This window comes from Solanum tuberosum, unplaced genomic scaffold (genome assembly GCF_000226075.1).
Source record: "Solanum tuberosum cultivar DM 1-3 516 R44 unplaced genomic scaffold, SolTub_3.0 scf00247, whole genome shotgun sequence".
Classification (NCBI taxonomy): domain Eukaryota; kingdom Viridiplantae; phylum Streptophyta; class Magnoliopsida; order Solanales; family Solanaceae; genus Solanum; species Solanum tuberosum.
The window spans coordinates 35,842-47,431 of NW_006239171.1; positions in this window are offsets into that span (position 1 = coordinate 35,842).

Here is an 11,590-nt window from a genome sequence, read left to right on the forward strand (position 1 = left end):
CAACTAGAAAACACAAACAATCATGCACAATCAGATAGCACAATGAACAAGAGTACTTGAAAACCACAAGTCACAATCACAAGTTCATTGCATTAGATAACCTACTTGTTGTCACTTCATATATCTCCATGTCATGCATTGCAAAAATGATACTACACAGATTAGACATGTATACATACATAAATAAAAAATATATAACCATCATAACAAGGAAACTCAAGAATAATCAAGAACTAGAGCACCACATGTTATTCATTACCTCATCCCTGCCCTTACAAAACATAAAAACAACCTTTAACCATCCAAATTCCATGCTCAAAGATGTATACATGCAGTCTCCAAATTTTTACAAGATAGAATGCGGTAAAAGCATGTCAAACTAAATTGGAGTGTCATTTCCTTCAACGTGACACGTTATTATATTGGAGCGTCACTTCCTTCAACATGACACGTTATATTATTATTGGAGTGTAACTTCCTTAAATGTGACACGTTAAGTTATTATTGAAGCATCACTTCCTTCAACGTGACATGTTATTACTATATTGAAACTTTGCTTCCCTTAACGTGATAAGTTATATAATATTGGGTCGTCACCTTTCTCAATGTGACATATTATATTATATTATATTAGACAGTCATTGCACGAATGGTGACACATTATTATTACATTAGTACATCACCACCCTCAAGTGCAAGGTTATATCATGTAGGGACGTCACTTTCCTATAAAGTGACACGTTGGGACGTCACCTCCCTAAAAAGTAACATGTTGGGAAGTCACCTCCCTAAAAAGTGACACGTTGGGACGTCACATTCCTAAAAAGCGACATATTATATTATGTTATTGGATCATCACCTCGTTCAAATTGACACATCACTTTGGATCACCACTTCTTTCGAAAGCACTACATTTGAAATCAGATTGTTATCTCCTTCAGCATGGCATGTTAAACCAAATTAGCACAAATTATATTTGTATTTATGTTACATTTTCTACTAACAATTTTTTCCAAACTTTTCAATATACAAAGTGCACTACGTTAAAATAGGACGCAACACAACGTGGGATTTTTTCTTATCAGCGAACAGGGATATAGTCCAAAAAGGAATATCAACCTCCTAGGAAGCGAGTTAAGGAACGACTTCCACCACAATCAAACCCCATCCCTATCATAAGGTGTGTGGGTATTTTTTGGGGTTTAATAGTTTTAGGATTGCCTTTAGTGAAAATTTCAATTCTCACAAGAGGTAAATATTCAAATTCGAGTGACAATACACCTAGAGCTTTGGAAGACATGTCCAAGTAAGTTCTTACCTATGGGTGTGAAAGACCCCACATTCATAGTTGAGATGTTTGCTTGCCACTTTTCCACGTTCAATTCCTTTGTCACTCATCATTAAGCTAAAGGTTATTTCCGCATAAGAGATTTCCTTTTCAACCGATTGAGTCGAACTACAAACAATCTGATTCACAAAGTTTAGGGATATGTAGGCAAGCTCGATGTTGAAAACTTGACTGTACTCCAACTAATATGTTCTAACTCCATTCTCGAGCTTTTTGATGTCCCCATACTTTCACACCAGAATAGCTTTGGAATTCTTTCGAAATTGTGCACTAAATAAAGTATCTTTCTAACTCCTAGTGGATGAAGTTCTCATGTTACTTGAGATAAGTTGGAAACCCAATACCAGGGTCCGACCATAATTCCTCAAAATCCTTGCCATTCTACATTCCAAAAGATGAATTATTGGACGGAGAAAATTGGATTCGTCAATTTCATTTGCCACGGATCTCTTTCATCCATCCCAGTCAAATGAGGGGCAGTTGTTGACACCTAGATTTGACCCTCCACTATATGGATTAATTATCGAGCTTCTTTAATTTCAAACGTTTTGAAATAGTCAGCTTTTAATAAAGTTCACAATGTTTCTCAAGTTATTTTTAAATAGTTCTGTCACTTTTTATATTTTTAAACAATCTCTCTCTCTCTCTCTCTATATATATATATATATATATATTTCTACCTTTTATAAATTTCCAAAATCATCCTAAAAAATTTAGTTATACTTATATATTTTGTTGATTAGTTAAGTTTAGTTTATAGTTTATACTTTTAGTTAATTAATTTATAATTAGGTTAAGATTAAGAAGCTTGTTAGCTAATTATTAATTCTTCTTATTTAAGTTTTGGCCGAATTTGCTAATTAAACTCAACTTGACAAAAATTCTAACCTCAATTGACTATAATTGTAACCCATATGGTCATTTCCTATTTGCAAGATTTAGCCAATTTTTACTACAAATCTTAACCAATTTTCATCCAATTTTAGACCAATATGGGCCCAAAATTCAGCATCCCACCCAACATCCAAATTATAACACCAAAGACCCAACCTCTACAATACATCAGTCCACCAAAGCGACTCAATAAAAAAATATGTATACCAACAACCCGACCCTCGTACTTCGTCTTCTTCGCTACGAATACCCAGTTATTAGCAAACCTAAGTGAGTCCATTTGTGAGTCAGTCGTGTCCCTCCCCTTACCCTTTCCATACGAATAACATTCTCAAATGAATCGGGTGGAAGTATCTCCTTTTTCGTTCGTCTTTCGCCCTAAATCTAACGTTTCAATTCGAATTTCTCTAAGAATATGTTTGAATCATACTGGAATCATACCTTTCCAGTTGTGTAGCCTAATCCACTCAAGGATATTTGAATAATCTTGAATTCCCACATTAAATTACATCTCCAAATTCCCCTATAATTATTCCTTTAAATAACCCTCTCATCATTGTTCATGGACACATTTTTTGTCACGCCTTGAGGCTACCCCATTGACGTAACACGGGACCTAGGATCACGAGTGACCCCAAGCTAACCCTGTGTCTGGTATATATCAAGCATACTGAGAATAAATGAATAAAACATGTACTATGCGAAAGCTAAAACAATGGATAACTGAAAGTGGGGAATACCCAACTAGTCTGAATGTATAAAACATACTAAGAGTTTAATAAAAACTAAAAGATTAAACTTAACAATTAAAGCTGATTCTACTACTATGTCTGTAAAGGCTCTAACTGAGTTGAGTTGCTCGGACATGGCCCCTCAGCTAACTCTAACAAAAATGAAAACTAAATAAAAAGACTAAAATGAAAAGCATGTCTATTGTCCTCGAAGTATGAGGACTCACCACTGAAGCTGCTGAAATGCGGACCGAGAATCGATCTAAGCGCAATCTGGATGCTGAGTACCTGAACCTACATTATGAAAGGATGTAGCACAGAGTATGCATCAGTACTTGAAATGTATTGAGCATGCATGATATATCTACTAAGCTGAACAAAGCATAACTGAGCAAGAATGTAAATACTGAAACATAACTGAACAGCTAAGATGAATGCTAAAGTATATACTGAAAACATGGTCAAATACACTAAGAGTCTGACTGTGGGAGCTACTATTAAACGACATAAACGATGTGATCCAAACGTGGAGTCTGATGTATACGCCCTATCGAGAGGACCTAATATACCTTGCCAGGGGTATAAAGGCATGACTGACGTGATCACTAAATTTGATGCCCAACAGAGGGGACTTATACTCCTATAGGGGCACGTGGTTCTGGCACTATGAGGGTACGCTGAACCCTAGTCCAACTAGGTGCTAACTCTACTCCCATCTGAATATGTATATGACACAAATGTAACTAAAATGTTGAATTTCTGAATAGCTCAAAATACTGACATGCATTATGAGAATGCAACATTTATATACTGATAATGTATCATTCAAACTCTAGACTATGATTATTTGTTCAACTGACCTAGCAAGTATAATTCATGGACTAAGAGAATATATACAACTAGAGTTCTGAGTTTCATACAAGGAATTAAAAAAACTTTCTAACAAACAAGTTATTCTGATTTAGGATACTACAACAGCTAAATCACATTAAATATCCAAGGTTTTACAAACCCTAAGTCTAAATAAGATATGTATAATCAAGGAACTGACTGAATTCTAGGGACCTAGTGGATGAAAGGAACACACTAGTGAAATCCCACATACCTGGTGACGAAATCTACAGAGAAATCCTTTGATTTCGGGACTGAAACTTGAAGCAAACCTTCTAGTTGTTTCTTGGGAAACTGGCTCCTCTTTCTTTTCCTTTTTGCTCTAAGTTTGGATTATTTTTTGTGAATAAAGGTTTTGGGTATGTCTGACTAAGTTATTAGGCTTAAACTGAGTAATATGACGTAGTTTAGCATCAAATTGTGTAGTTTAAGTGCCCAAAGCATAAGGGAAAGGACCAAAATGACCCTGACTTAAATCTAATGAGTGCCACCTACTACAAGACTGACGGGCAATCGTTTGACCTACCAACCGTCGTTAGGAGCCGTCGTTCATGCTCTGCCGACATGGCTTCACTAAAACGAGTATAACGTTTTACTCTAAGCTTGGATTTTAGCAAACTTGGTGGCGTTGGAAAGAGGATTCAATTATCTTTAATTTGATAGGTCACGGGCCACCTAATTCATTTTGTGCTAAAATATATGGTCGTTTGATGTTGACCCAACAACAATTTTCCTCTAATTGGCTGATGACCCTCACCTACGGTCTGTAGGTCCAATCACGGACTGTATTGGTTGACCGTGGGTGGGATCAGAGACCATCAAAATTTTGACCCTAACGATGGACCACACCTACGATCCGTGTGTCCATCGAAAAAGCGTGGACCACGACCGTAGGTCTTATGTTTAGATTCTGAAATTCCCCTTGGACTGAACCACAGGACCCCACCTATGGTCCATAATTCTACCTACAATCCATGGGTTGTTTTCATTTGTTCTGACACCATGTTTTGGAAAGCTGTATTTTTCTATTTCCCCGAGTCTGAGGTGTTACAATATCTCCCTCTTGGGAACATTCGTCGTCGAATGAAGTCTAAACAAGCTTAGTAAGGAGGGAAGGAGTTGCAATCCCTACCACTAGGTACTAGAAGTTGATATCTCACTAATAAAAAGACTGAAATGCAAGGATAACTGAGGGAACATGATACTGAGACTGAATTACACAAGAGTAAACTAAGAGACTGGAGAGGAACTATTACCTCAAGCTAAAATGGAATCGGAAGGAAAGAGATGATGATTGGCCATCATGGCTGCTTCTGCTTTCCAAGTAGCTCCCTGTACTGACTGACTCCTCCACAAAACCTTTACTGAAACGACTTCCTTATTTCTCAACCTACGAACCTGGCAATCAAGGATCTCAACTGGCACATCTTCATAAGTGAGACTATCCTTCATAGCCACACTCTCTAATGGTACTATTGATGTTGGATCACCCACACATTTCTTCAACAAGGAAATGTGAAAGACTGGATGGACCGCTGCTAGTTCTGCTGGCAACTCCAACTCATATACCACATTACCAACCCTTTTCAGGATTCTGTAAAGACCTACATATCTAGGACTGAGCTTCCCTTTCTTGCCAAATCTCATTACCCCCTTCATAGGTGACACCTTCAGAAAAACCCAATCATCGATTTCAAACTCTAAGTCCCTTCTCCTCACATTTGCATAGGACTTCTAACGACTTTGGGCTGTCTTTAATCTATCTATGATGAGTTGAACTTTCTCCATAGCCTCATGAACCGAATCTGGCCCAATCAAGGTTGCTTCACCTACTTCAAACCAACCAACCAGAGATCTACATCTACGCCCATATAGTGCCTCATACGGGGCCACCTGAATACTGGAATGGAAGCTATTATTATAGGCGAACCCTATCAGAGGTAGGTGATCATCCCAACTACCCATGAAATTGATCACGCAAGCTTTCAACATGTCTTTTAAGGTCTGAATAGTACGCTCTGCCTAACCATACGTCTGTGGATGAAATGTTGTACTGAGATTTACCTGAGTACCAAGACCTTTCTGAAATGATTTCAAAAAATGAGAGGTAAACTGAGGACCTTTATCTGAGATGATAAACAAGGGAATCCCATGTATCCTGACTATCTCATTGATGTAGAGTTTTGTGTAGTCCTCCGTTGAATCTTTAGTCTTGATATCCAAGAAGTGAGCGCACTTAGTGACTCTATCTATTATCATCCAAATGGAGTCATGTTGTCTGCGAGTACGAGGTAAACCCGTAATAAAGTCCATGTTTATCACTTCCCACTACCATGTAGGAATGTTAATCCCTTGAGTCATACCTCCTGGATTTTTATGTTCTACCTTAACATGTTGACAGTTAGGACACTTAGCCACAAAGTCTACTATGTCCCTCTTCATGTCATTCCACCAAAAGACTTCCCGTAGGTCACGGTACATCTTAGTAGCACCTGGATGAATAGAATATCTGGAATTATGGGCTTATGTAAGGATCTTCTGCCTCAACTCACCCACATTAGGAACACATAAGTGACCATGGTAACGAAGCACACCATCTCCCCCTTGGGAGAAAACCTCAACTTTCTGCTGATGAACTACACCTTTCAACTGAAGTAATATAGGATCACTGTCCTAATTTTCCTTAACCTCTACTACCAATGAAGATTCTGATCCATTCTAAACTATCACACCACCATCTAATGTGTCTGTAAGGCGAACTTCTAAGCGAGCAAGCCGGTGAACATCCTTGGCTAACTCTTTCTTTTCTTCCTCAACATGTGGTACACTACCCATAGACAGTCTGCTGAGAACATCAACCACTACATTGGCCTTACCAAGATGGTAAAGCACATTCATGTCATAGTCTTTGAGGAATTCAAGCAATAAGATTCAACTCTTGGGTGAACACATATTTGAGGCTCCTATGGTCTGTCAACACATAAACATGAACACCATACAAGTAGTGTCTCCAAATCTTTAGGGAAAATACTACAGCTGCAAGACCGAGGTCATGAGTTGTTAGTTCTTCTCATGGACCTTAAGTTGTCTAGAAGCATAAGTTATGACCTTACCTCTCTGCATCAGCACACAACCTAGGCGGACCCTGGATGCATCACAATAAATACATAACCGTCTGAACTATCTGGTAGAGTCAAGACCGGAGCTGTAGTCAACCTAGTCTTCAGTTCTGAGAAGCTTTTCTCACACTCATCTAACCACTGAAATTTGACATTCTTCTGAGTCAACTTGGTCAATGGGGAAGCTATGGATGAAATTTTTTTAACAAATCTCTAGTAATAACCAGCCAAACCTAAGAAGCTTCTGATATCTGTTGGAGTGGTGGGTTTGGGCCAGTGTTTCACTGCCTCAATTTTCTAAGAATCCACTCGGATTCCTTCAGTATATAACACATGACCAAGGAAAGCATCTGACTGTAACTAGAATTCACATTTGCTTAACTTAGCGAATAACTGCGATCTTTGAGTGTTTGCAGGACAACTCTCAAATGAGTCACATTCTCCTCTTCACTCTGAGAATAAATGAGGATATCATCAATAAAAATGATGACAAACAAGTTCAAATACTGTTTGAACACCATGTTCATTAAGTCCATGAAAGCTGAAGGAGCATTTGTTAGTCCAAAAGACATAACTACAAATTCATAGTGACCATACCGAGTCCTGAAGGTTGTCTTCGGAATGTCACTATCTCTGACTTTAAGATGATGATAGCCAGCTATGAGGTCTATCTTAGAAAAGCAACTCGCCACCATGAAGTTGGTCGAACAAGTCATAAATCTTGGGGATGGGATACTTATTCCTGATGGTGACTTTGTTCAATTGATGATAGTCAATGCACATTCTGAGAGAACCATCTTTCTTTTTCACGAACAACACTGGAGCACCCATGGAAAGATACTAAGTCTGATGAAGCCCTTATCTAGAAGGTATTTCAACTGCTCCTTCAACTCCTCAAGCTCGGCTGGAGCCATTTTGTAAGGAGGAATCGAAATGGGCTAGGCATATGGAATGAGATCTATTCCTAAGTCAATTTTCCTTTTGGGAGGAACTCCGAGAAGATCTTTTGGGAACACTTCTGAAAACTCATTTACTACTGGGACTGACTCAAGAGTTGGGGTTTCTGAGCTTGATCCTTAACCCGAACAAGATGATAGATATACCCTTTGGAAATAATATTTTTGGCCTTAAGGTAACATATAAATCGACCTATAGGCATTGAGCTACTACCCTTCCATTCTAAGACTGGCTCGTTTGGAAACTAAAACCGAACTATTCTAGTTCTACAATCGACTGAGGCATAACAGAAATGTAACCGATCCATGCCTAGAATGATATCAAAATCTACCATTTCTAACTCTACAAGATCTGATGAGGTAAATTTCTGAGAGACTGTGATATGGAAATTTCTGTATACTCATCTAGCTATAACTGGGTCACCAACTGGAGACTGAGAAGGGTTCTGAGAGAGTTTCTGAACTAACATCGAAGTTTACTGCTATATTGGGAGTTACAAAAGACAGTGTAGCCCCTGGATCTAACAATGCGTAAATGTCTAAATGAAAGTCTCGTAACGTACCAATGACCACATCAAGAGAATCTTCCTAGTCCTAGAGAGCCTGGAGAGCATACAATTTGTTCTAGCACTGACTACCACTTGTACCAAATGAAGCACCCTACTGAGTTGGGCTATCTACTAGTGCTGCTGGAGCTATAGACTGAGCCCTATTGTTGTTACCTCCTTGCCCCAGCTTGGCAGAAGGGAAATCCTTCAACCTATGGACATACTGACCACACCCAAAGCACCCTTCCTTGCCTGCAAAACACTCGCCCAGATGGTTCTTACCACACTTTGGACAAGTTGGAAAGGTCCTGTTACCTGAAGCACTCCCTGAGACTTAGAGCCTAATGCCCTACCTTTTTTATCCTGTTAAAACCTGGGAGATGGAGCACTAGCTGATGAAGGTGTTGGGGCTGTAGATCTCTGTTGAAACTGTGACCGATTTCCACCATCCGACTTTTGTTGTGAGTATTCATAGTTTCCTGTTCCGGCCTTTTTGTTATCCTTAGCCAATCCCATAAGCTTATCTCCCTCAACCTGCTGAGCATGAGTCATTAGTCTGGAGATATCCCTATTCCCTAGAAGCATAGCCTTTCTACACTCATTTTTCACCCGATCGGATACCCCAAACAAGAACTTACTCATTTGTGCCCTTATGCATAATGAGGATGTGCTCTGCATTGAACATTCACCTAGTAAAACAATAACCTTTACTCATGAGTCAGTAACAGTTTTAGAGTTAAACTATGAATTCTTAAGGAAATAAAGTATCACTATTTATACACAATAATATAGGTATTGACATACGCTTTCACAGCAGCACTTTACGGTCATGAGTTATCCCAATTTTCATGAGCGTTTTTTAGAACAAGTCCATTCTCATAGAAAGCGACCTACTTTCACACTCATATAGACGAATTTGTCAAGGGTGCTCTTATAATTTGACACCCCACTATATGAGATACAAAATTTCATTGAGAGTTCAAAGACTCAACCTCGACAAATCATTATAGGATAAATGCACTCACATCACAGGATTGAAAAAAAAATATTAGGGCATTTCACAACAAGTGATCATATGATTCGTTTTTCCTATTGAACCTAGTTATGGAATCTCTAGTCTTCAGGTTGGATTTCCTCATATATGACTTAGAATTTTATGAGCTTCAATCTCATCCCCCTCTATGTGCTTCAAACTTTTATCTTGCTAAGGTCTTAGTTTATGAATCTGCAAGATTTAACACAATTAATTAATATTGATGGTATACCAACGATCAATATATCTAAAAATATTGTGTTTTCTTCTCATGAGTCTAAATATACTGTTATAATAACGATTATGTATTCTACCAATAATGTTGATGCTATCACAATTAATAAAAATTAGAAAAATTAATTTGTCAAAATAAAGTGTTTGATATAGTAAAATCAGTTCACTTTTCCACTAGTTGAAGCTTAATTTCTTCTGTTACATCAAACTCCATAGTAGAGTCAGCAAACAATCCAATTTGCTTTTCTCATTTTCAACAAATAGTACCAAATTTTCTCATTTGAATTACTCATACTTGCTAAGTACTTTTACTGCAAACGCAACATCAACTGTACTTGTCAGTCACAAATCTCATGTTTTTATTAGGCTAGCAAACTCCTTCTTTCTTTGTCACACCATTTTCACAATTGAATCAAAAGCAGTGGCGGAGCCAGGATTTTCGTCAAGGGTGTTCATACTTTAGGACAATGTAAAAAAATAAACCTTGCTAGTCAGATTATAAAGATTGGCTACAAAAATAGTCATACCTCAATTATTGATTTCTACATAGTGCTCCAAGTTGTTCATACTCTTTACCTGTTCAATAGCAAATTAACCAACCATCCAAAATGAAAATTCTTAAAATGGAAACTTACAAAATATCAATGGATAAACTAACGAAGATGAAGTAGGACAAATATATTGATAGATAGTTTCATACACACCAAAATATGCAAAGTGGTAACTACAATTGCACTCGACGACACTTCATCTCTTGAAATGTTTTCATAATACACTCATTAGAAACAACTTTAAATACTTTTCTCTATTTGGTTGACATTTTCATCTGGGCGTAGTTGATTTTGATTTTGAGGCGCCAAACTTGTTTTGGATACTCTAAAAAAATATTTCTCCAAACTCATTTTAGTAGTCAAGTATACCATACTTACCAATACTTACAAAATATCAATGGATAAACTAACGAAGATGAAGTAGGACAAATATATTGATAGATAGTTTCATACACACCAAAATATGCAAAGTGGTAACTACAATTGCACTCGACGACACTTCATCTCTTGAAATGTTTTCATAATACACTCATTAGAAACAACTTTAAATACTTTTTTCTCTATTTGGTTGACATTTTCATCTGGGCGTAGTTGATTTTGATTTTGAGGCGCCAAACTTGTTTTGGATACTCTAAAAATATTTCTCCAAACTCATTTTAGTAGTCAAGTATACCATACTTACCAATATAGGTTGTGGTGCACTGGTGGGAGTGCTTCACCCTTAACCAGAGGTCTCGGGTTCGAGCCCTGGGTATGGAGAAAATCCTGTTGGGAGTGCCACCCCCGAATGGGCCCTGCAGAGCGCGATCCGGATTTAGTCGGAGCTCCAATGTGAGTTTCGGACACCGGGTGGGAAACAAAAAAAAAAGTATACCATTCTTATTAAAAATCATCCACAATACACCAAATACTTAATGGATACTCAAATAAATAAAGTAGCTTTCAACATAAAAATTAAGCTATTCAAGTCTTTCAACACATGATTAGAAAAAACTAAACTAAAGGAAAAAAAGAATTAAGAAATACCTTTTCACACTTCAATGGCGATTGAGGAAGAAATATACAATGATTAAAGCTTCGAATTTCTTAAAACTTTGCAAATATGTATGAAAGTTGAGAAGAGAGAAAGATAAAGAGTAAAGTTGTAAAGGGTTTTTGGGAGAAAGAGAAGACAAAAAACTAAACGGAAAAGACAAATAACTATGAATCTATTTTTTTTTTAAAATTAAGAAAAGTCAAAAGTAGACCTTTTGTTTTTTCTTAACTTAAAAAAGGTCACTTTTGT